Below are 22,812 nucleotides of genomic sequence, written 5' to 3'. Positions count from 1 at the left end.
TATTGCGATGCCCAAAAGTTAGAAATCTTGCCAGCAGATCGATCTTCTGTTTTCCACAGAATAAAAAACGATGTGACGTTACTCTGCCAATAAGCCCTGGCAGGTTTCACCACCGGCACTGGCAATATTAGACAGAGTCAATCAAAAATTCTAATGTTGAAATAATGAGACGCAAAAAAGGTATTTATTAATGTAACTGAGGTACAAAGAAAATAATAATTTTTGCTCATTTTTAAGTTTAAGCTCATTCACTGGGGCATGGAAATAAGTCCTTCAAGGGATCAGAAAGCCCTGATGCAGGCGCAGAACTCGAGCTAGAAGGTTGCTGTCCAAATATTTCATTGAGTTCCTCAAGGCCAGACGCTTATCTGAGTGAAAGCGAGGAAAACAGAAGTGATTAAACAGAGAGCTGAATAGCGCCCCCTGGAGGCTGTAGAGGCATTGCGGGGAAACACCAGCAGGGTAGAAGGACCCAGTCTGACAACAGAAGGTCCCTGTAACTGGCTGAGGGGAAAGTCAGTGAAGAGGGAAGTAGGGACCAAAGACCATATAGCCCCCCCAGCCCCCCCCTAGACACACACTGCCCAAACTATGAAGATGCTTTGGGGCACAATAGACTCAAATCCAGGGGACATGTACCCTGCTCCCACGTCTGAAGGGCATGCACACCTCCACCCATTATCTCTCCTCCTACACTTTTTTCTAAATGTAAGACGTAAGAGCACTAGTGACTCTCTGTAGAGTCCTATTAGTTACACAAAAGCAGCTAAACAGCGAACCGGTCGGACAGAACACTAATTGCGCCAGGAGATGGGAGGCACATGGGAGAAGGAGAGAGAGCGAATACTGGGAAGTAACTCATGGTGTCACGAGTGACCGGCTGTCCTACCACTGTAGACATGCCAAACGAGATCCCCAACCCAAACCAAACCCTAATTCCAGCACTAACCATGAACTGGATTTTAATCCCGATTAGTTGGTTTAATTGGTAACACTTTACTTAAAGCTGTCATCTATTATGCATTATAAATACTGTCATAATGCATTTTAATTGTTGGTCTATGAATTAATAAAGCATTATAGCATCTTCTACAGTATTTACAGTTATAAGGCATTATAGCATTGATTATAATACTTCATAATACGAATTAAGGATGCTTTGTACTGCATTATGAAGGTATCTATAGTGCATTATAGATGAGAGCTTCTAAGGCAGTCATAATGCATAATAAACATGGCTATAATGTGTTGCGCCTTTTTATAAATATTTATAGCCATGTTTATAATGTGTTATGAATGTGCTCCTAGATTCTTATAGATATGGCATTCATAGAAAGTGTTACCATGTAATCCCTACCAGGAGAGTTCAAATTCCCAGCACCAACGAAATGTTTTTACTTGAATTAAACTCACTGTTTAAATCAAACACTTTGATGTGTTCAACAGCCAATTTGTTGAATAATTATAATTATTCCAGTTCACACATTATTTTGTAGTAATATACCGCAATGGCATTAATAACACCATTGCAGGCCAGCAACTGTAAAACGCCTTGACTGATAATGATACGTGTGCCGGTAATCCAGCATTTTTAAAATGTAAGGCAGCATACAGAAAAGACATGAACCTCCAAAGGAGGCAATCCTGTGGTCACAGCGTCAGACTGCATTGTTTCACACTCATGATGCACCTGCCTTGGTGTTGGTGTTGAATCACCTCCCCTCATTCTCTGCATGGTTTTGTACTCGAGATCCCATTAGCTTGGGTAACGCCGTCCAAACCCGTTACCTTCTGCATCACAAAACAAACCTAGTTCTTCGATGTCAGCAGGGAACCAGGAGGAAGCATCGCTGAAGGGCCATCAGCCTGTGATGCGATGCTTATAGCCTTGGGTTGGCACGTCGATAGTTACCATGGAGTCCCCAGCTGTCTATGAACAGCATGGTGGTGGTCTGCCTCCACACAGCCCTGCCCCCTTTGGCCCCTCCGTGACCGGGGTATACGATGGTTCCCACCGACCGCTGTCCATTCCAGCTGGCCACGCAAGCGAGAAATACCGAGATGTTTATCAGGTCACGAAATCCCTACAGCACTGCATCAGTCACAATACTACACTTTATATTTTTCACATCAGGGTGACTCACACACTGTCTTTTTTATATGAGGAGACATTTACAGGAAGTTCAGCCCCACAGTTCATGTAAGGGTACAACAATTGCCCCTTTGTGGGATGGTGGCTTGGTAGCTGTTTGGTAACCAGACAAGTGCCCTGCCTTTTTCCTGCCTTAACCACTGTTCCCATTTTGAGCTGAGCATCATTCACCCCCTTCAACGCCAGGCACAGGGACACAAGCCGTGAGAATGGGCGGCGTCCTTAGGGAATCTGAAATAACAAGCCCGGTTCCCTTTGTCCCAGTCTCCCGATTTGCTGTACCTGTACCATGGGCTTTCCTGCATACCACTGGTCCTTTTCCACCGCCTAACACGGGAAACACAGAACCGACATTTTAAGCTTCTGCCCAGAGGGGTGGTGTGGAAGCGGTGTGAGGCACAGTGCCAGACAGCTGCCAGAGCGAAGGTCTAATCATGTCAACAGGGAGATGGGCTGGTCTGGTATTGAACGCAACCATTTCCTCCCCTAATAAAAGGCCTACTTGTAAATTAAAAGGCTTTCAGCCGAGATCTGACTGGCATTTAGCACAATACCGTGACCCATATGCACGGCTGTCTCGAGGTTCGGGGAGGGCAAGCAGCCCGGGTGGAGAGGAGCTCGCTGAAGGATCTGCATGGAGACACATCCCAGGACAGCCCACCCCCCCACCCCTTTCTAACACCTCCACCACAGCTCAGCACAGGGATGGTGTCAGACTCGACAGAATCACAGTTATGCAGCCCGGCAAAATCACAGCTGAAGCTGGGCAACTGACTCTTCCAGAAAATTGGGGGGAAGCAGACAGAGAGACACGCCCACAGACACAAGCCGTCTCTGAGGTTCCTGTGCAGCTGTGATGGCTGGCGAACAGTTATGCCAGCTGAATAATCAATGCTGTCTAGACACTCCCTGAAAACCCCCTAGTACGGATGCCGGAGGGCTGCGGAAGCCCCATCAGGCACGTCAAAGACGCCCCCAGGAGACCTCAGGACCCCAAGTGAGAGGCATCAATCAACCGATTACCTGCCAAAGCCTGGCAGGGCACAGCCAGCTAAGCTTTCTGCTTCGTGTCTCTCGGTGACAGCCCTTCATGAACAAAGACGCGCACATTCACACACACAGGACAGGACCGCCAGTGGCAGGAGAGGGGTGGCATGTGCCACAGCTGATCCAGTAAGCCAGTAGCCAAAGCTCCACCACAATGGCAACAGAGATAAATAGGCAAGAGGGAGAAAGGCTGGGGGGATGGTGTGAAAAGAAAAAAAAAAAAACAGAAATAAGCTAGCGAGGCAGGAAAGAGGCAGCAGATCCACAGCCAGAGCAGACGGAAGGCAGAGAGGCCGGCGGGAGCCCTACCTGGAGATGGGGGGCACGGGAGCTGAGAGAGAATCCGCTTAGAAACAGGGAGAATTGGTCCAGACACCTGCAACGAGAGAGAGAGAGAGAGAGAGAGAGAGGGCGGGTGAGGACAAGGAAACGAACGGCTGTCATCTGCAGAGGTCTGGTGGGAGTGGCAAGGGGGGGGGGGGGGGAGGGGGGCTGCTTCAGTGAAGGCGCTCAGTCATGGCAGACAGTGGCACTGCCATCGAGCGAGGCGGCACCTTCAGACCCCAGCGTCTGGTGCAGCCCAGGGAGGGGGAGGGGCTCTGTGTGCCTGTGCGCGCGCACACACACACACACACACACACACACACACACACACACACACACACACACACCCACACACCCACACACACACACACACACACACACACACACACACACACACACGAGGGGGCAATATAATAATGAGGGAGGCAACAGAAGAAACCCTCTAGGACAGAATTCAATGAAAGAGAGAGAGAGACGGTGCAGGTCGAGCGAGGAGGAATCGGCGTAGGGAAATTTCTAGAAGCCGGAGGCCCAACTGCTGTACAGTTTTCTAGGAAAAATCGGGGGTAGATGACATGCTCTCTTTTTCTTTGTCCTTCTGACTCCCTCGGCCCTTTCAGGAGCAGTGAGGGGCGGCAGGATTACCGGGTTTGGGCCACGTGACACCAGCTGACGGGGACAAGCCAGGACTTCCCACTGCCCCCCAGACCTGCACCACGCCTCCAGTAACACCTTCCACTAAACCTTGTATGTTGTATGGGTGAGACTCCGACCCAATATGCGAGTTTGCAACAACAGCTGTCAGTGGGGGGGGGGGCTTTCTCACGCCGCCTTTCTCAGCATATTAGCATGCAGGAGCACCACTGAGCAGCACTGCGGAGAACTGCTGACACTGACCTTCTTCACTCCCTGTGCGGTGGGAGGCGCCGCTCCACCTCGTACAACATGGCAGTGAGACAACCAGAAATCCACCACAGAACCGGGGTTTCACTAAGAACGGAACGTAATACTAACAAAGAGCCTGAGGCTCGCGAAGAAGATTGAGGCCCAGGAAGGAGCTTGAGGCTCACAAAGGGGTTCGAGATCAGCAAGGAGCTTCAAGATCAGCAAGGAACTGCATGCTTATGAATGAACTTCATGCTTATGAATGAGCTTCAGGGTTATGAATGAGCTTCATGCTTATAAAAGAGCTTCAAGATCAGAAAGGAACTTCAGGCTTATGAAGGAGCTTCATGCTCATGAAGGAACCTGGGGCTCACAAATCCCTGGAAAACTACTCTGAATGTACCTTTAATCTCCCTGCAGTCCTTCTGCTACCATCAACTTCACATGCCTCAAGTATATGGTCAACTAACAGCAAGATTTCAGTCAGATTTTGCTTAGAAGAAACCCGATGACAGCTGTGACCCTGTCAGGCCTCTGGTGCATCATTTTGCCAAATAATTACTGGAAGTAGAGGTTCAACCAAATGAACAAATACCTTACAGTAGGAGCTTCAGAAAGGGTAATAGTTGACTATACAGCTCGTCGTCTACATGGTGATTCTTTATGGATTACCATTGAACCTAAATCAAACAATGCTGCTCACTTTTGAAGGAATCGCTGTCACATTAAAATTCTAACAGCCGCTTCTACAATCTGAACATTCTGCAGACTGCGCATTTCTTCCAGTCTTCCATCTTTAATAGCTGCTCACCCAATGCAGCTTCAGTAAACTTGATGTTTTCCACGGGATGTCACACATTAGTGTCCTGTTTCGGCTTTATCGTAGTGAGGCAAGGAAGCCTGGGTTGACGTTCTGGGGTCATTCTTGCACAACGAGCACCACCGCTCCACATTTTTACTGATTTGTCATTTATTTCTCAGGTGTAGAGGAGCACTGCTGTGATTATTAATCAAATCATGACATGGCTGTGCACCATGGCGAAGAGCAGGCTAGCCTGTGTCTCCATGGACACCGCTTCCCGGTTTTCCGAGCGTAGGTGTGCGCGTGCGTAGGCTGCCGTGAGTGACTGTAAATGTATGAGAGCGTGGGTGAACGCATGTGGGAGAACTGACTCACGCGGTCAGAACAGGTCGGAGCGGAAGTGAACCCGAGTGGAGATGTCACAGCCGAAGGGGCTTCGGTCCGGTGGCCGTGCCGCTAAATAAGACGCGGAAGAATCCAGAACGAAAGCATGAAAACTGAGGAATTATCATTCCAGCAAGTCGCCGATCGGGGCTTCACGGAAAGGTCATGATACACAACGGATCACGTAGACCCACAGCAGGTCGCACACTGAACCTGGCCCTCTCTGGACGGGAAATGCTGATTAGTGCAGGTCAGTAGTAGTCCAAGGGGGTGGGAGGGGCCTGTGTGACACAGGGGAAGGAGTCATCTCTGATTCGCTGGGCGGTCCCTTCAGCTCCGCCTGCGTTAAAGAAACTAGCCTGCTAATCTTTCTGCTCCCGCCTCACAGCAGGTCCACGCCCTGCAAACGCAGCCCACATCCTTACAGCAAACGCACGGACGTAGCCTGTAATTTACCACCACCTACTGCCATTTCACCATGTTTTAAATCCAGAAGCCCCTAGAAAATTAGCAGCGGCTGAATGCATTAGGTGACGCATTACATCAGCCGTAGAAGGAAAATCGTTTCATAATTATTATGTGCCGCAAAATGTCAGCATAGATAGAGACAAAAAAAGCTTGTGTTCTCAGAATGCACCGTCCCCTATAATTCAGAACGTGTGTTCAACTGCAAGCACACTGCATGTGTAGTACACTGCTAGGCAATCAAAGATTAAGACATGAAATGTGCATTTACACCTTGGTAATTCATTGTACCACTTCACTCCATATGGACTGTTCTATTTTTAAGTTTCGAAACCCCCAGAACTGATGTATTAAGATGAATGGATGGAAACACTAAGACATTCACAGAATGTTGCAGATCTTCAAGCCTAAACTGCAGATTACATTAACTGCCTTAAAAGCTGCTAAAACGAATTTATCTTTTAGTTTTTCATTTTTGTTAGACTGTTGTTGGCAGTATGTGAACCCAGGTGTGGGTGTGTCTTTGTGCCCCTGGTCCCGCCCACTATTGCAACCCATCGCTCTCCATTCTGATAGGCCGGTTTATATTTCATCATTTTCTTTATAAGACCTGCCTAGAAAATGAGGAGGGGGGCATTACTTTACAGTGCTACAGAAATATCTTAGACAGTCAAAGAAAATGTATAATGATGCATAAATGCTGTTCATCTTGGTGAGATTAGGCCTCTCAAAGTATCAGCTGAGCCATTCTAACACCTCTCCTGAAGTGACCTCAGCATTTGCGGCAATCATCCAACACACCCATGTATTTTTTATCTTACCCGTCAGCACACCTTGTTTGGCTAACCAATACCTCAATTTAACTAATTAAGTTCACTGATTAAGAGAGCTGGTGGTGAAATTTAATGAATACACAGATTGGCTGAGGTGCCCCTGAGGAGAGGTTTGGGAACTGAAGCCACGTTCATCTAGCCATTAAACAAGATATTAGTAACTTTTTAACTTGTTACTTTTTATTGTGTTAATGGTAATTAGGGACCAGGCACTGTAGGTGCAAGGCACCCACTATAATTTGCATATGTTCTTATGTTAAATTGTGTTTTTTCTCCTAAGCAAATATACACTTACTGCCAAGATAAATAGCTTTAAACATTTCCTTTGACTTTTGCACAGTGCTGTATGTTATAATAAAAAATCTCATTATATAATCTCACCTACATTTAAACCGTTCCATCGCCCAATGACATTTCGTGAGAGGGGAGTGGCACGGCCTATCATTTTCAAGGGTGTGAAACTGCCTGAGGACAGCAATTAGAGGATGACACATGGGACAGTGTGCACACTGCTCTGTCCTGTACACTAAGCAAAGGACAGACCTTCAGACCCTGTCAGGAGGTGTCCTGCTTCTCCAGGTCTTTCCTGTAGGGCACAGAACACCCTGTTAAAAAGGGCCCATGCCCATCTAGAAATCAAGCTGAAAACATCAGACGCTGACAGTCAAGAATCCATTCACTGGAGGGGGTGATCCAGGAAAATGGGGATTGCATATATACTATTAATCACTTTAGATTCGTGATTTCTAGCCCCCAGTGATGCCTAGCTTTCCCCAGGGAAACAGCACAGTAAACAAAATAAAGAAAACCTGTGCACAGATTCTTCACATTGTAACATAGGCCCCAGACAATCTCCTCTGGGTGCAATTAGGTCTTGCCTAAACTGTCTATCCAAGTACACCAAAACTGCCGGGGAGAAATTGGATAAGATTTATTGGTTAAGACATCGATAATCAAGGAGCCTCACAGCACCTAGCTGGGTTAATGACTAGAGAGAATATAGCTATTAATCAAAATTGAAGGTTTGTTGCCTTGCTGGATGTCAGTGATTTTGGAATGGCTTGATTGTATTTGAACCTGCTTTGAATAAGAGACTCAGTTCATATTGGTGTAGACCATACTCTTCGCCATGTTGTTGTTTACACTTTGGCCTATCTAGATGACATCATTTTGTAGTGCAGGGATTAGCTGTGATATTTCTGGTACTTGAGGGATCTCCTCACAGACAGCCCTGCAGACAGCAGAGTATGTTTTGAGGTTCTTCCTGGATCGCTGACAGATTTGAGCTCAATAAAATAGCAGTGATCACCTCCAAGCTACAAAACAACTGGTTCTTCCCAATATTGATTTTTTTTTATTTTACATGTTTGCCATTCCAGCAGTGTTTCTCCTTATTAGTTGCCATTACTCCTGAAAAAACAATTCCTTACCCAACCCACTTTGCTCCGGTTCCTGCCCCCATCCAAACCAGGGTCAGGTTCACTAAAACTGCTAAATCACACCATTTGTTCTTTCTTGTCCTTACAACATACATATAGATGGTGGGATTCCACAAAATTTTGTCCTAATCATAATTTCAAAGAGAGGGGAAAAAAATGCAAGTTACATTACTAAAATGTTACTTTACTAAATTTCATGTAAATTTACATTTGATAACTTCATATTTTTAATTCAAAAATCATAAAACTGGGGAGCAGAATTTGTGACGTAAGACAAATCGAGAGCTTCACTGCAAAACGACACGTGGCACAATAATTGTTTTATCTTGATGATTTTGTTTTGATAAGCGCTGGAAGCTAAAATCATAACTGAAAATTTGATTAATCCGCAGTCCTATAGTCTGAGAGAAATGCGACTTGACCAGTGACCAGTCTGAGAATTTGAGGTGTGAAGTTCTCTCCAGAGCGTCTGTCTGTGGCATCCTCTGACTTAGTACCAGTTACTGTTACTTAGGCTACTTTCACACTGCAGGACGAATGCGGCCCAAATCCGATTTTTTTTCGCTCACATGTGACTCAGATCGCATTTTTTCATGACGATGTGAACAGCACAAAGTCACATGGGATCCGATTTTTTTCAATTCCGACTTGGGCCACTTCAGTATGTGGCCATAAATGGGATGCAGGTCTGATTTTTTGCAATGCGACCTCAGTCTGAACAGCGGACTCGGAATTCATGCGGCTTTGTCACTCTCGATCGACGTTCGTCACAATTCTGCGCAGGCGGAGGTCACCATATGTCTCGGTCAGAGTGCCAAACATGGAGGAGAGTGCAGAAGCTGGCCAGTGGTGGGACAGTGAGGTGCTGGATTTAATAAGTATTTTAGGAGATAAATCTGTTCAGGCAAAACTGGAAGGCTCATATCGTAACCGGGCAGTTTTCGAATCAATAAAGTGTCGTCTTAGCGCATGCGCTTCATTATGTCTTTGTTGTTTTGTGCGGATGTGGGCCAGTTCAGTACGGTGAACCGGTCACACTGAAATCTGATATTACCCACATTAAAAATAGTAATGTGAACAGGCAGACAAAAAATCTGATCTGAGCAGAAAATCAGAATTGAGCATTAAGGCCTGCAGTGTGAACGTAGGCCTTTGTTTTCTGTGACTAATCAAGCTGCAGCGAGCATCGAGGTTCCTCGCATGAGAACCTTCTCCCTTCTGCATTAAGCAGAAAGATTTCCTTCTCAAAATCGCATTCCTCCGTTAGATCGCATGGTCTCCGTGCTATCTAACAGGACCAGCTCGATATGAGGATTTCGCTCACATCTTCATCAGTCACAAAACATATCAAGACCAATGTGAACCTCTACAGCGCAGTTAATTATAATATATAGCTATTCAGCAAAAGCAAACTAGAGGAAATTTTGAGTCATGTGGAACTGTCAAACAGGCCTGACCTGGGAACAGTAAATATTTTATGACCTGGGAATCCATGGGTATTACTCCAGCCCCCCCACACAGAACAGCGGTAAAAGTACGGTAATGAAGTCCCAGTCTGACAAGCATCGATCCACCCCAATGCAGTCCTCCGCTCAGATCTATGGCCTCAAGATTGAGCCCGGTGGGCATTTCATCTTTGTGGGGGAGGAAGACTTGAGTTGCTGCATTTAACAGGTGCGAATGGATATGCAGGCTCATGTATTGCAGTGTAAACAAACGACGTAATCCTCATTAAATCATGCTCACTGGCAGAATGTGACCAGGAGTCACTGCGCACAGGGAGCCCAAACAGCATTACAGCCGATTTTGACAAATCCTTCAGTGTTGCCCTACTCAGCAACTGCAGGAGGCGCTGCTCCGACTGCACCTGACTAAAACCTAAAACGCCAAGAAAAGAAGTTCAGATGCCGAATCTTACAATCTTACAACCTACAAAAAAACTACAAACTACAAAAAAAAACCTCATTCCTTATTCCGTCTTTGCCTCAGTCAGATGTAAGGTATTACATAATTCATGGTTCAGCATAAACCTCGGTTTTGGGTTCATAGCTCTGTGCAATTTCGGTACAGTGGGGAAAACAGTACATGTTTTGAAATTATTTATTATTAAACAGAAACACAACAAAAACAATAATGTCCATATCACTACGTGCTTCAGGTGTCTAATTAATTACAGCTGTAAACCAAAGGCAATGCGTCTGAATAACAAAAGCTAAGAGGAACTTATTTGCACATCGTAAAAATAAATATGTAAATAAAGTTTTAAAAAAATACATAGCATCATAACAATGATAATGAACTACATTCCATTTAAATGTCCTGTTCTCTACTACAGAACACGATTGCATATCTGTACCGATAAACACCCCTGCAGCCATAATTATTTTACTGCCGAGTTTGAATTCCCTGGCAACAGCGCCTTACATGCCACAGGGAGACGAACTTGCAGAAGCGGTTTTTGCCTCGCTGCGGTCGTACAAACACTCCGATGATGTCGTCTCAAATGAGTATGAGAACATATCCGAGTTTGATATAACAGAGCCGACAGACGGCCTTGGTCTCATCACTCTCTCCAAGTGCTGCTTCAGGTCCATTTTACTGGGAAACTGAAATGTTTACAAACAACCAATAATGACTGATCAACATTATCCATAACCAACTCACTGCCACACTCACCATAACGTTTTCCATGTTGAACATATACTTGTGAATTTACGTTATGTCAATAAATGTGTACTGAACCAAAAATGTTGTAGCAAACAGCATATAATGGATACAAATACCGTTACAGCTCTAATATCTACCAATAAGCGAATATACTGACAATCACATATACATATCTAGAGAGGCGTGCTAATATAATGATCGTGTTGCCCACAATGCGTTCATTGAATTAAAGCAGGAGGCTGGCATTGTGAGGTTTAGTGATGGAGGCGGTTCGGCGTTGAGACTTCAGTCCTGCGGAGACTCGGCTTGTGTATTAGAAGGACAATGGTAGCGACCTGTTCATTAACTGACATGCTTAATCATTATCTGTGTTCAGTCATCAGTGCAGAGAGGTGAGGTGACTAATAACTGAGAGACGCATTAAGGTTCGGGATAATTCAGATAGATTAGGACTTAATTAAAAAAGGAGACATGCCCGAATCAGCAGTGGGTACAATAAGGGGACAAGCAGAGGAGAGGGGGGGGTGTTGTGGTGAGCAGCAGACATTAATGGGTATGAGAAGAGGGACAGGGACCTACACGTAGCGGCCCAAAATCCAGGAAGAGGAGGATGTTTGCCCAGTATAAGGAGAAAATGCACCTCGTCACATTCGAAAACTTGCCACATTGCACACTAATACAAAGGAACCAGCAACCAGTTCAAAACAGGCTGATACACTTTCCATTTAATGTTGCACATTAACTGCAGGGAGGGTCATACCCAATAGAATGAAGCGTTCACCAAACAGAAAATACTCTTTCTGCAACAGTGGGACACAGTGGGAAGTGTCTGGTTCATTGGATATCTACACCGTGGGGGTGTGGACAGGGGGCTTGATCATTTAACTATTTCATGAACCTTCTTGGTGGATGTCAAACTTCTCGGAAACCCTCATCCCGGATCTACTGCATGGCTCTGATCAGACTCTGTCCTTCACTGTCGAGCTGCTCTACAACATCAGGCCAACCAGGCTTTGGCTTCCCCTCACGGAAATACCAACTATTTGGCTGGTTTGACTTTTTCGTTATAAACATTAACATCGCAGTTCATCCACCCACCTATCAATGCATCCATTATTTTACGGCTGATGCAGTTACCGGTGCAGCGGCGGCTGCGAAGCTAGGAATCTCTGCCGGCACATGCAAGGTTGCCGGTTCAAATCCTGTGAATGCCAGGAGTGATTCCATTTTACTGGGCCCTTGAGCAAGGTCCTTAACCTGAAATTGCTCCATCCTGGGTAAGCAGGTCCTCCAGCTTACAGGGAAAATTTGGGGTTGCTGGCAGCATTGGCACTCCAGCCACTGGGAAAAAAACCTCACGCTGTCCCGTTCCATTCCATTCAAACTAGTGTAGTGCTAAGGCATCACCTACCCACATGGCTGCCCTTAGGTTTTCATTCCTGAGATGGTTCATTGTGTGGTGGGTGTGGCAGTGTGTTATATCAGTGTGTGCTCCTTACCTCTCTCCCTCCAGCATAGGGGCCTGGGTTACCACTGCAGTGTGATCAGGCAGTCTGTATTTCCTGATAAAGAGTACGGACCCAGAGCCATAGGAACGAATGAGTGCTAAGGAGGGCCTATATACCTCAACTGTGACCCTGTAAGGTCCTCTAAGTTTCAGAAGGGAGTGCCCTCTTCATTCCCACAGCAGACTTAATAACAGTACACTGACTCCACCAATCTGCTACCATATGGGGGAGAGGCAGCTGAACTTTCCAGGAACTTCCTGCCGGGGGGTATATGTACAAATCCATCTGGGAGGCTCAGAGCGCTGGGGGATTCTGGAGTTTACAAGGAGTCGACGTCTGTCCATCTCACCAAACCTAGAGTCACTATCATTCCTGTATCCATCGGGGCAGGCTAAGGCCGTCCACGACGCATTCGCCCCCCCCCCCCCCCGGGGGGGGGCTTTCCTGGGACACAGCTGGAGAATCCCTCCAGCCTCTCCCCCACACCCCTGCCTCATCCTCGCTCCCATCATGAAAAGCACAGGAAATTCCTGACATGGAAAATATGTTTCCCACGGGTCAGTTTCGAAGTGGAGAGCCTGTGTGTGAGAGAGAGGAGGCCAGACGGAGGTCTGTGAGAACAAGAAGCGACTATCTGTCAGCAGCTACTAAACCGCCACTTTGCACCCAGGAGGCTGACTGTGTGTGTGGAGGGTCCCCACAAAGATACCTAATCTGTGTGTCTATGTGGATTAGGTTTATATTACATTATGAGAAACAGAAGTGCCCCACAATGTAGTAAAAACCTGTGGGGACCATTTTTCAGGTCCCCACAAAGATCTGTGAATGTAATAAAAAAACTAAAAATGCCAAAAGTCGTGTATTTTGTATGGTTACATGTGGTTAAGGTTAGGGTTGGGTAGGGGTTAGGGTCGTCATGTTGGAATTAGAGTTTTCCCTATAGAAATGAATGGAGAGTCCCCAGAAAGATATAATTACAAACCAGTGTGTGTGTGTGTGTGTGTGTGTGTGTGTGTGTGTGTGTGTGGGACATTTGTTCGATCCCCACAAGGGGAAACTTGATTTCCAAAAATCTGTGAACGCAATAAAAAACGAAAACAGCCTAAAGTCTTGTATTTTATTTGGTTTCTCTGGTTAGGGTTAGGGCTGAGTAGGGTTAGGGTTAGGGCTGAGTAGGGTTAGGGTTAGGCTGAGTAGGGGTTACAGTTGTCAGGGTTGGGTTATGCCCATAGAAATGTATGCAAAGTCCCAACAAAGATATAGATACGTAACCTGTGTGTGTGCGTGCGTGTGTGTGAGCGTGGGCGTGTGTCTGTGAGCCCATCATGCCAGGGAGCCATGCCGCCATGCCCGAACACGCTACCCACGTCTCCTACCACATCACAGGGCCGTAAAGCCCCAGACCTGATATCATACCCATAACAACGAAAGGAGCACGGATCCAGTGCTGCCGGCGTCCCTGTTTACCCAAAGCATGAAAAAGTGCCCAGATCAAACAAGGAGTTACGGCTGAAAGATTTTTAACTGAAAGCGAGGACGTCCAGTGCCTGGGGAACAAAGGACCATCTGGTCTGGGAGGAAGAGATAAGCTCCCCAGGTGGGAGCAGTACCTGTATGCAGGGACTTGCCAGAAAGTTGCCCCCTCCTGTGCAGCCTCCCCCAACTGCACCACCTTCAGAAGGTCCTGAGACTGGCTCACACAACCCATTTGTTTCTGCCATAACTCTTCACATCACCCGTGCATCTACAAGGCTGAGCTTCCGTAAGTGAAGACGACTTGTTAGTTTCTGTGACTGAAATTTAATAAAAGCTAACCTCTGTCTCCAACAGTAACATTGGAAGAATGTTAGAACATGAAACAGGCGATTAGTACAACCAAAGGGCCACAGTCAACACAGTGGAGTCCTAACATGAGAGAACGTGAGAAGGTCTTGATTCTTCATGCTCTATCACTGATGGCCTCATGCCCTTCATAAAAGCACCATGTGGAGAAAGTGAAACAATCTGAACAGTTACATCATGTGACCGATTGACTTGGGGTCAGTAAGACACATCCTACACTATTGTGTGGATTTCTCGTCCCACAACTTAAGCGGGAATCTCCAGAACTCTCTCAGTCCATGGTATATGTTTTCAAGACGATTTCTGTGAACTTAGTGAGTTTTGGAAATTTAACAAAAGTTCTTCCTTGGATTACTTGAGGACTGAGTGAGCTTTGGTTGCCAATACTGTAGCACATGAGGAGGAAACCTGACTGTTGGTCATCTCAAAAAAAAATGGACTGAGTTATGGAAATTTTCTCTTCAGTTGTGAGAGTGAACTGTGAACCTCCAGATTGTAACCCCCGCCTCCCCCCCCCCCCCCCCCCCCCCCCACCCACCCACCACCAACAACAAAAGTGTTATACTATCTATTTGCAGCCACACAGAGAAAAACAACCCCCCACACGAGGGGCAGGCTTCTCCGCGGACACTGACGCTCCTCACTACTTAATGACTGGCTTTGGGTCACCTCCACTGCCCCCCAGCCCCCACAGTAGCGGGAGGGAGCTAGTATGTTGGGCTTGGGGGGCGGGACAAATATTAAAGACGGGCAAATATTAAACGTCACATCCATTCAAAGCTCTAAAGTTGGAACCCTGGCTGGTCCGTCCCTAATCCCAGTTCCCGGACAGCCATTAACATACGACAGAGGACCTATACAAGGTCCCTGGCTCTGGTACCCAGCACAGCAGTGGTGCAGAGGGTCTGTAGAGACGGGATGGTGTAGCTGGGGGCCAGCGGATTACATAACGGCGAGCTCTACATAAGTGAGGAGCGCTGTGCGTTGCCACCCACGTCTGTGCTGTTCCTCGGCGTTAGCGTAGCCGATGAACCACTTCCCTGAATTATCACAGTATCTCCCTGATACTGTTATTCTGACCGCTTGCCATTGCCAGCCGCTTTTAGCCTGGCCTTAACGGTTTATATTCTCTACCTGAACTCTGACCTCCTTACAGCGCGAGACGCGCATCCGCCAGGAATTATAGATGCGTCGGCTTCCGATGGCAGCGCAGTAAGATTGATGGAGCAGACACTGGTCCATGTGCGCACATTTAAAGAGCCCACTGGTTAGTGGCTTTGCAAACAACAAGCATTAAGAGAAGCAGAGTGAATAAATACTAATTATGCTGTAAATTCACCATCATCAGTTTTTGCAGTGAGTCATCTGTGATTCAGTAAGACAACAGAGATCAAATTACGAATGTTAAAAACAAGGTCAGATGGTTTAGGGGGGCAGAGACAAAACCAGCCCAACCCCCCCCCCCCCCCAAAAAAAGGCAGAAATCAAAATTGTCCAACTGTTAATGCTCCATCACAGACAACTGTCAATTAATCCAACAACAAATCAAAAGCAGTTTGTTTGTTGCAACAGAACCTGGATATATTTTTAATAGAATGAGACCCGAAAACAGAAAGATTCCGGAATGCCAGTCACATGCAGGGGGCGGCCAACTCTGATTGGCCCTCTTCACCATTTCTGCAACACTCTTTCTTCGCCCTCTGCGTACCAGTCTTCAGAAGTCCTTCCCTGTTGCTCTGTTTGCTGTATGGCAGCCAAGTGTGGACGCTGTGGGAAGATTCAGAAGCTCCTCGCTCCAGACATTCACGCAGTGCAGAAGCGGGGATTTTCTCTCACGTCTGCATGTGACATTCTGCAGGTGTGTTCCAGGGCTGGTCCAACGTGTCACCGAGCCACACTGCCGCGGCACACGTCACAGCTATGTGCACTGCTACTATGCTCTACACATCAGACCACGAAGCCTATAACTTTGTATCAACAAACAGTGATTAGACAAAAAGGCCCACGGAAATACAGAGGTCAAAACCTCTGAAGATTCCGTAGAAACTGGAGAAGTTACTAATTAAGAGTAAAGATGGCTGCCGTAAGGCTCGCTGCAGAAGCCGCGCAGGCTGGAGAACATTTCTGAATAAAGGAGTTCTTGGAAAGCTTGGGAGATGCCAGTGAAGTCCCTTGGTGTTAAGCAGCTTCAGTAAAGCAGAATCCCTCCCGCGCTGCTCTAAAGGCTCAGCACTGCTGAAACGAAGCAGAGTATCATCGGAAAGAGGACCTCCCGCTCCACTCACAACGCACAGAAGAACAGCTTCCGCCCATCCTCTGCAGAACCCTCCGTGTCACTCAGGATGTTCGAATCACAACACCACGGCATTCCAGCTTCAGCCGAGCCTTCAGAAAACGTTCCCCTTGAGCCAGGAGGACACCCCCGGTCGAATGAAAAGCATGAATAAACAACGTATTTTGGCTTCACATTCAAGCATTGTCTCTCTCAGGCGCGCTCCCCGTGAACTCCTGTTACAGAGAGCGGCTGTTCCCTTATGCCATAAAGCAAACGGCCGTTGAAGTCGTACACGTCCCAGAAGAGAGCCGACGGCAGCTTCCCCGACAAAATCTCAAACACCAAAGAGGAAGCATTCATGACAACACAAACCCCCAGCTGGACCGTAACGTACACTGGAGCATCCACAGCTGACTGAGAGGAGTAACACTTTTAATCACATGCAATTTACAACTTCAGTTACTGAATCGGTTTTGCTCAACACCTATGCTCTAATTTACATCCATTAATATAACAAAATCATAATCAAAATCAGCCACGAAAGACTTACAGGTAAAAGGAGACTGGCCAGGCTAATTAAAGTTGATAGGAAGACGTCAAGTGCAAAAATGACAGCTCAGTACAGTAGCTGTTCTCTTCTTTGAAAGCGCAATTGAAGTGGCTGTGGATGCAAATCGAGGTGCTGCCTGGTGCTAGCTGAGAGTACTTAATAAAGCGGACACTTTGTGTATAATAATGAAACAACAACAGCAGAAACAACAACAGCAAACATGTTGCTAGGGGGAGAATTCTGCTTTTGGGCAGGTAGATGATTACTGACCTAAAACAGCAGAAGCCTTGCCTCTAGACAGCCATTTTACTCCTGTCTCCAAAAGGATGTGTCCTTCTGAAATTACCGTATTTTATCTAAGCATGCTACAGAGAGGAGACCAGACACAAGATCTACTACCTCACACACCTCTGCGCTAATTAAACACCACCCTAAGGACCGACGCGCAGGTGCCGTTAGCTTCAAAAGTGTTTATGTGTAACTAGGCATGGATGAAGCACATCTCAGCACCGTGACCGACCCATATGGCACGACAAACTCCCGCCTCACCGGTAAGGGCTGCGGCTGGGCGACCGAGAAGCGGAGATGCTCATCTGGAGAGCTGTGGGAAGCCTGTCATGAAGGTGCACAGACTCTGTTTCCATGGCCACATCCACAGAGCTTGTCTCCATGGTGATAAGAAGCATTTATCGGCAAGGCATGCTAGCAAAAACTGATAAATAATGACAAAAGATGGCATCATAAGGGAAAAGGGTGGAGGTTTTCAATGGCCAAGAATGAGTGGCAGGCGGAGGACATTGGGGACAAGCCTGCTGTCATGTGCATTTTATCCTCATACACCCATCAAGGCACCACCAACCACCTGGTACCATTACGTTGTTTTCCAGTACCCCTCACAGTCCATAACCCTTCGCATTAGCAACCAGACAACAAGTCTGGACACACCTAAGTATTGTATTACCTTGTGAACAAGGACAGATACAGACTGCTGTGACTGATGACCCGCCCCCCACGATAACCCAACTAAACCCTATAGAGCAGGTTTACGATGAGTTGGATCGAAGCGTAAGAGCAGGACAGCCAACTTGTGCCCAGACCTTGTAGAAACTCCTTCAGGACTAGGAGAAGTAGGAGAAGGATTCCAGGTGGGTACATCTGGAAGCTGTTTGAAAGAATACAAAGAGTCTGCAGTGCTGTTATTGACTATTTGATGAGTCTAAAATGTGAGAAAATTTTGAGATGTTGAGCACTTCACTTGGTCGTTGCAGTACTTGGCATGTATTACTTCATTTCCTTGAAGCCTTTTACTATAAGGTGAATAAGATAGTTAAAACAGAGAAAAATGCATTAAAAGCAGGCGTGTCCAAACTTTTGACTGGTACCGTACGTCATGAGAGTGCATTCCGAGGTTCTGGCTAGACATTCCTGGTGTCACTGAAGACCTGTGAGTTTCTCCTAAGCAACTGCTGCAACCGTGACAGAGAGATCATCAGGCTGAAGGATTCATTCACCATTTTCTTTTGAAGTCCACATCCTGTCTTGCTGCCGCAGCAAAAAGGGAATATTCGAGTTAATATGGTCCCAGGCTATGCTGCAGTGTGACCCCTTAACTGCGTCTGTTACACCTGCTAAATAGTTTAGAAAAGGCCAAATTAGATTCAGACTTTGAGTCAGCAGAACACATTTACGGTTCACTTCCTTAAAAGAAAATGGTTTATTTTAAAGATGAACTTGTGCTACACCCTTACTAAATTAGCATTTGTAGAAGAATGGAATGTCTTAATTATTGTCAGGAACATTTCTGCCTCGACCCAATTCTGCTCTGCCAAGCCGGACAATTTCCTTGGCTCTGCAGAGTGTCATTGTAATCCACGGAGACACTGTTTGTCCATGATTGGTGGATTGCAAGTTGCTATGGAGACCATACAATTACACACTGGAGAAAATGAACTCGGGGGGGGGGGGGGGGGGGACTGTCGTGGGCCCTGATGTGTTTCAATCAGAAAGCAATAGATGAAAAAGATATATGACGACACACACACCCACAATTAATGTACCCCCCCCCCCCCTCCCCATCAGCAATCCGTCCGAGCCAACCTGAGAGTTTTGAAGTAAATGTGTGTTTCCTAGGCAACCTCCAGCATGCATGGCAACATGTGCCCTAATGGGAATCTGAAAATGCACAGGGACAAAAATGAATCAAAAATTCATCTATCTTAGCTTGCTTCCACACAATCCAACTGAAGATGGCCCAACAATTAAAAAAAGGAGCCTGAAAACACAGTTAAAAAGAAAACACCTACAGATAAAGTAAGAAAAAGCCATTTTAGGCTTGTGCATGGTCACAGTCATAACCAGGAGGGACCAGGAGAGGCCAACCAGCAGGAAAGACTGACGCATCCCCCACAAAGCCTCCCACCCCAGGTGCAACAGAGGGAGAACAAGAAAGAGGTCAGCCCCCCCCCCCCCCCCCCCCCCGGGTGTAGAACGGGTGAGAGGGGCCCTCAAGAAGCCAACCTCGTGTGCAGATGGCTTACGATTAGCATGTGAATGGCAAACACTGATGAGAGAGAACTTGATCGGGGGCCTCTATGGGAGCAGTTAGGAGCTGCCTGGTCCGTCCTCCCAGAGCCTTCTCACAAAGGCGGGGGGCCGCATGGCCCAGAGGGGGCAGGAGAACATATCTGCAGGGCTCGCGGTAGCGATACCAGCTCGAAGGGGTCTATGCTTATACAACACTAGTGGCTGCTCACTACGATCAGCAAAAAGCTCTACAAACAGCCCGCTATTAAAAGTGACGGGAAGCAAAATAAGGTTTTACCCCGTGTGAGTACATGCTCCATAATCAGGTTGAGCGAACGCGCTTATGATATTCACTGCGGACAAACTTGCCAGCCGAGAGCAATGATCCACCGTCGACAGAATTTCATTCTGGGAGAAAAGCGAATGACAATAATGCTCAGGAAGTACGGTATGAAACAAACATCTCCAGGGCTGTGATGGAACAGAAATCCCTAGACAAGAGTCTCTAGGACAAAGATCTGTCACCTTTGTCTGAGCATCCAGCTATTAAAAACATGCATTCAGGTGAAGCATTAAGACCATGATAAATGCTCACATAAATATGAATACACAGAAACCGCACATCGTTAGCTGGAAGTAGGCAGAGTAATTACACAGGTCTAGATAAGGGTGAACCCGATGTTACCATAGCAATTGGTCACTGGTCCCCTGCTTACAGATGCCTCAGGTAATGAAACCCAGGTCACTCTGCCTGGATGGATCGCCTTCTTAAGCAGAGAGAATGGATGGCATGTGCAGGGAGAGTCACTCCAGTGGAGAGCTCCATGGAGCTGTGCGGTGGGGCTCGCTGAGGCTTTTCTGATTAGTTTCTGGCCCCTTCCCTGTCAGTTCCTATAGCAGATCTCCAGCCTCACCCTGCTTCTGCTCCATACACATTCAGATATTAGCCAGATGCGCTGTAGGTTTGTTTCATAACCTGCCAGGGGGCTTTGGTTATATGGAAGCTGTGGATTCTTTTTGATGGAGATTTCAGTGCCATGGAAACCAGAGAGAGAGAGAGAGAGAGAGAGAGAGAGAGAGAGAGAGAGAGAGAGAGAGAAGTCTATGCTAGTTTACCTGCATTAAGTCTTCATGATGGGTCTCTGAAAAGCGAGTTTATATTCCAAGAAGAGCAACCGAATATACTGGAAACAGACGTGTAGCTCAGCCACTGACTGATCCTGCCTAACTGAAGAGAAGGAACACTTGGAATTTGGACACTCAAAATTATTGTAGATGAGGTAATTTGGAGAAAACACAAATGGGAGACAAATGGGAGACGTCCAGAACGATGCAAAGGACTACTGGTTTTAGGTGATAATGGGCCAACAATATTATCTTTGTTTAACTTTATTTATTTAACAGGTGATGAGGAGGCTTATCTACTTATTGATGGGTTATTGACTGTCGCGCGGAGTATCTAACATAGCAAAAAAAAGTCTGTCATCGTCTAACACAGGGTTTCCCAACCCAGTCCTCGGGAGCCCCAGACAGTCCACGTTTTCGTGGGAGCTGAGAGGGAGCATAGATCTGGACTGTCTGGGGCTCCCCAAGGACTGGGCTGGGAAACCCTGGTTTAACACGTTTACCTTCTGAGGTAGAGTAAAAACAGCAGGCAAAAAAGTGCTTCCCCAATCAAATCAAAGCACATCGAGACTCTTGAATGCTTTCTGGCTGACCAGCTCCATGCATGTCTGGCTACCAAATTCAGCCACGGAACTGTGTCAGCATCTACATCCAACCCGAGCAAGAGCCAGATGTGAAATTTTTACTGGGCTGTGCAATTAAAATGGAAGAAAACAGATGAAGCTTTATGTTCAAATCTATGAAAATTCTTGCTCACAAATCTTTCCTTTAATTAATAATACATACGAGCTAAACATGAAAAATGCACTAGTTCTATTGATTTCTATGTGTATTTCCAAATAAAGGGAAAAGTCAATCAATGTTGTAACTTTCCTGTGACACGAAAAGGATCATTAAAAATAGCCCCTGCTGACATGGTGAAGCATGGTGAAAATAATTGCCCAGACCTGATCTAGATGATGCTCAAGGTTCAAAGTATGTTTTTTTCTCATGTGTACTCTGTACAATGACATTCTTACTTACAATGCCAGAAAAGTACAGAAAAGTACAGGACAAATAAAAAAAGAAAATGTAACACAAAATAAGTACAGCTGGCAAAAACAAGCAACAGAAATGGACACAACCACAGAGGAAATAAGCACGTATGCAGGGAACAAAGTGACTGGCGGGATCTGCGGTGACATTAGCATTTGTTGTTGAGCCTGACTACATGTTCGACAAGGCTTGGCCCTCGTACATAGCACATCATCTCCGGGAATTCTGTGCCTGTTACTTTATCAGATGTAGCTGTTTCAAATCCTTTCCAACAGTTTGGCATGACAATGCCCTCAAACGGACGTGTGCAACAGAACCCTTGTTTGGGAACATTCTCCCATTTGTACGCCACTTCAGACAAAAGTGTTTGCCCAATAAAGCAAACGTAAGTATAAACGAGGGCGAGCACCTGTATCTCGAGGTCCGATTGCATATCATCATGGACCCTCCTCCGGAAGGGAGGAGGGGGCAAAGAGGCCCATGTGATGTTCAGCTCCTGAGTCGAACGGGAGCCGTGTAGCGCTAATGATCGGGATGCTCTTTACCACCCTCTGCGGCGCTGTATTGTCTCTTTGTCGAGCAGCTGCTGTAGCAAGAGATTACGCAAGGGATGAGAATAGACTCCGCGGTGCACCTGTAAAAATCAGTTAGCGCCACTGCCGGCGTTCAGACCCAACGTCGCGCGAAGCTGCTGACACGGTAACTGAAGCGTTAGCCACAGTTTGCTAGGATTTTATCTTTTATCTGTTGTCCAGTCTATTGTGTATATAAAGCTTCCCTTATAGATCACACACAGAAGCTGGCAGCAGTCAACGTTTGGCCCTCGCACACAGACCGTCTTCTGATGGAAACCGAAAATCTTTTTGAATCCCTTCCAACAGTTCGACACGACACTGAAAGTCCTGAAACTGAGACGTGTGACAGATCATCCCATCATCCTCCGAAGTCACAGAGAC

General features: G+C 46.5%; 1 protein-coding gene across 8 annotated transcripts in view; it reads right to left on the bottom strand.

Annotated features, from left to right (window-relative positions):
• map2 (microtubule-associated protein 2) overlaps window positions 1-22,812 on the bottom strand; it is a 76,619-nt gene that overhangs the window by 47,840 nt on the left and 5,967 nt on the right. For all 8 annotated transcript variants that reach the window (XM_048978944.1, XM_048978946.1, XM_048978947.1 and 5 more), the window contains exon 2: window positions 3,509-3,575. The gene's annotated coding sequence lies outside the window, so the exon portion shown is untranslated. The remainder of the gene's footprint in view (window positions 1-3,508; window positions 3,576-22,812) is intronic.

Source organism: Brienomyrus brachyistius, chromosome 16 (genome assembly GCF_023856365.1).
Source record: "Brienomyrus brachyistius isolate T26 chromosome 16, BBRACH_0.4, whole genome shotgun sequence".
In the NCBI taxonomy this organism is placed as follows: Eukaryota; Metazoa; Chordata; class Actinopteri; order Osteoglossiformes; family Mormyridae; genus Brienomyrus; species Brienomyrus brachyistius.
Note: the sequence above shows the minus strand (reverse complement) of the source record. Positions and strands in the feature narration are given on the sequence as shown.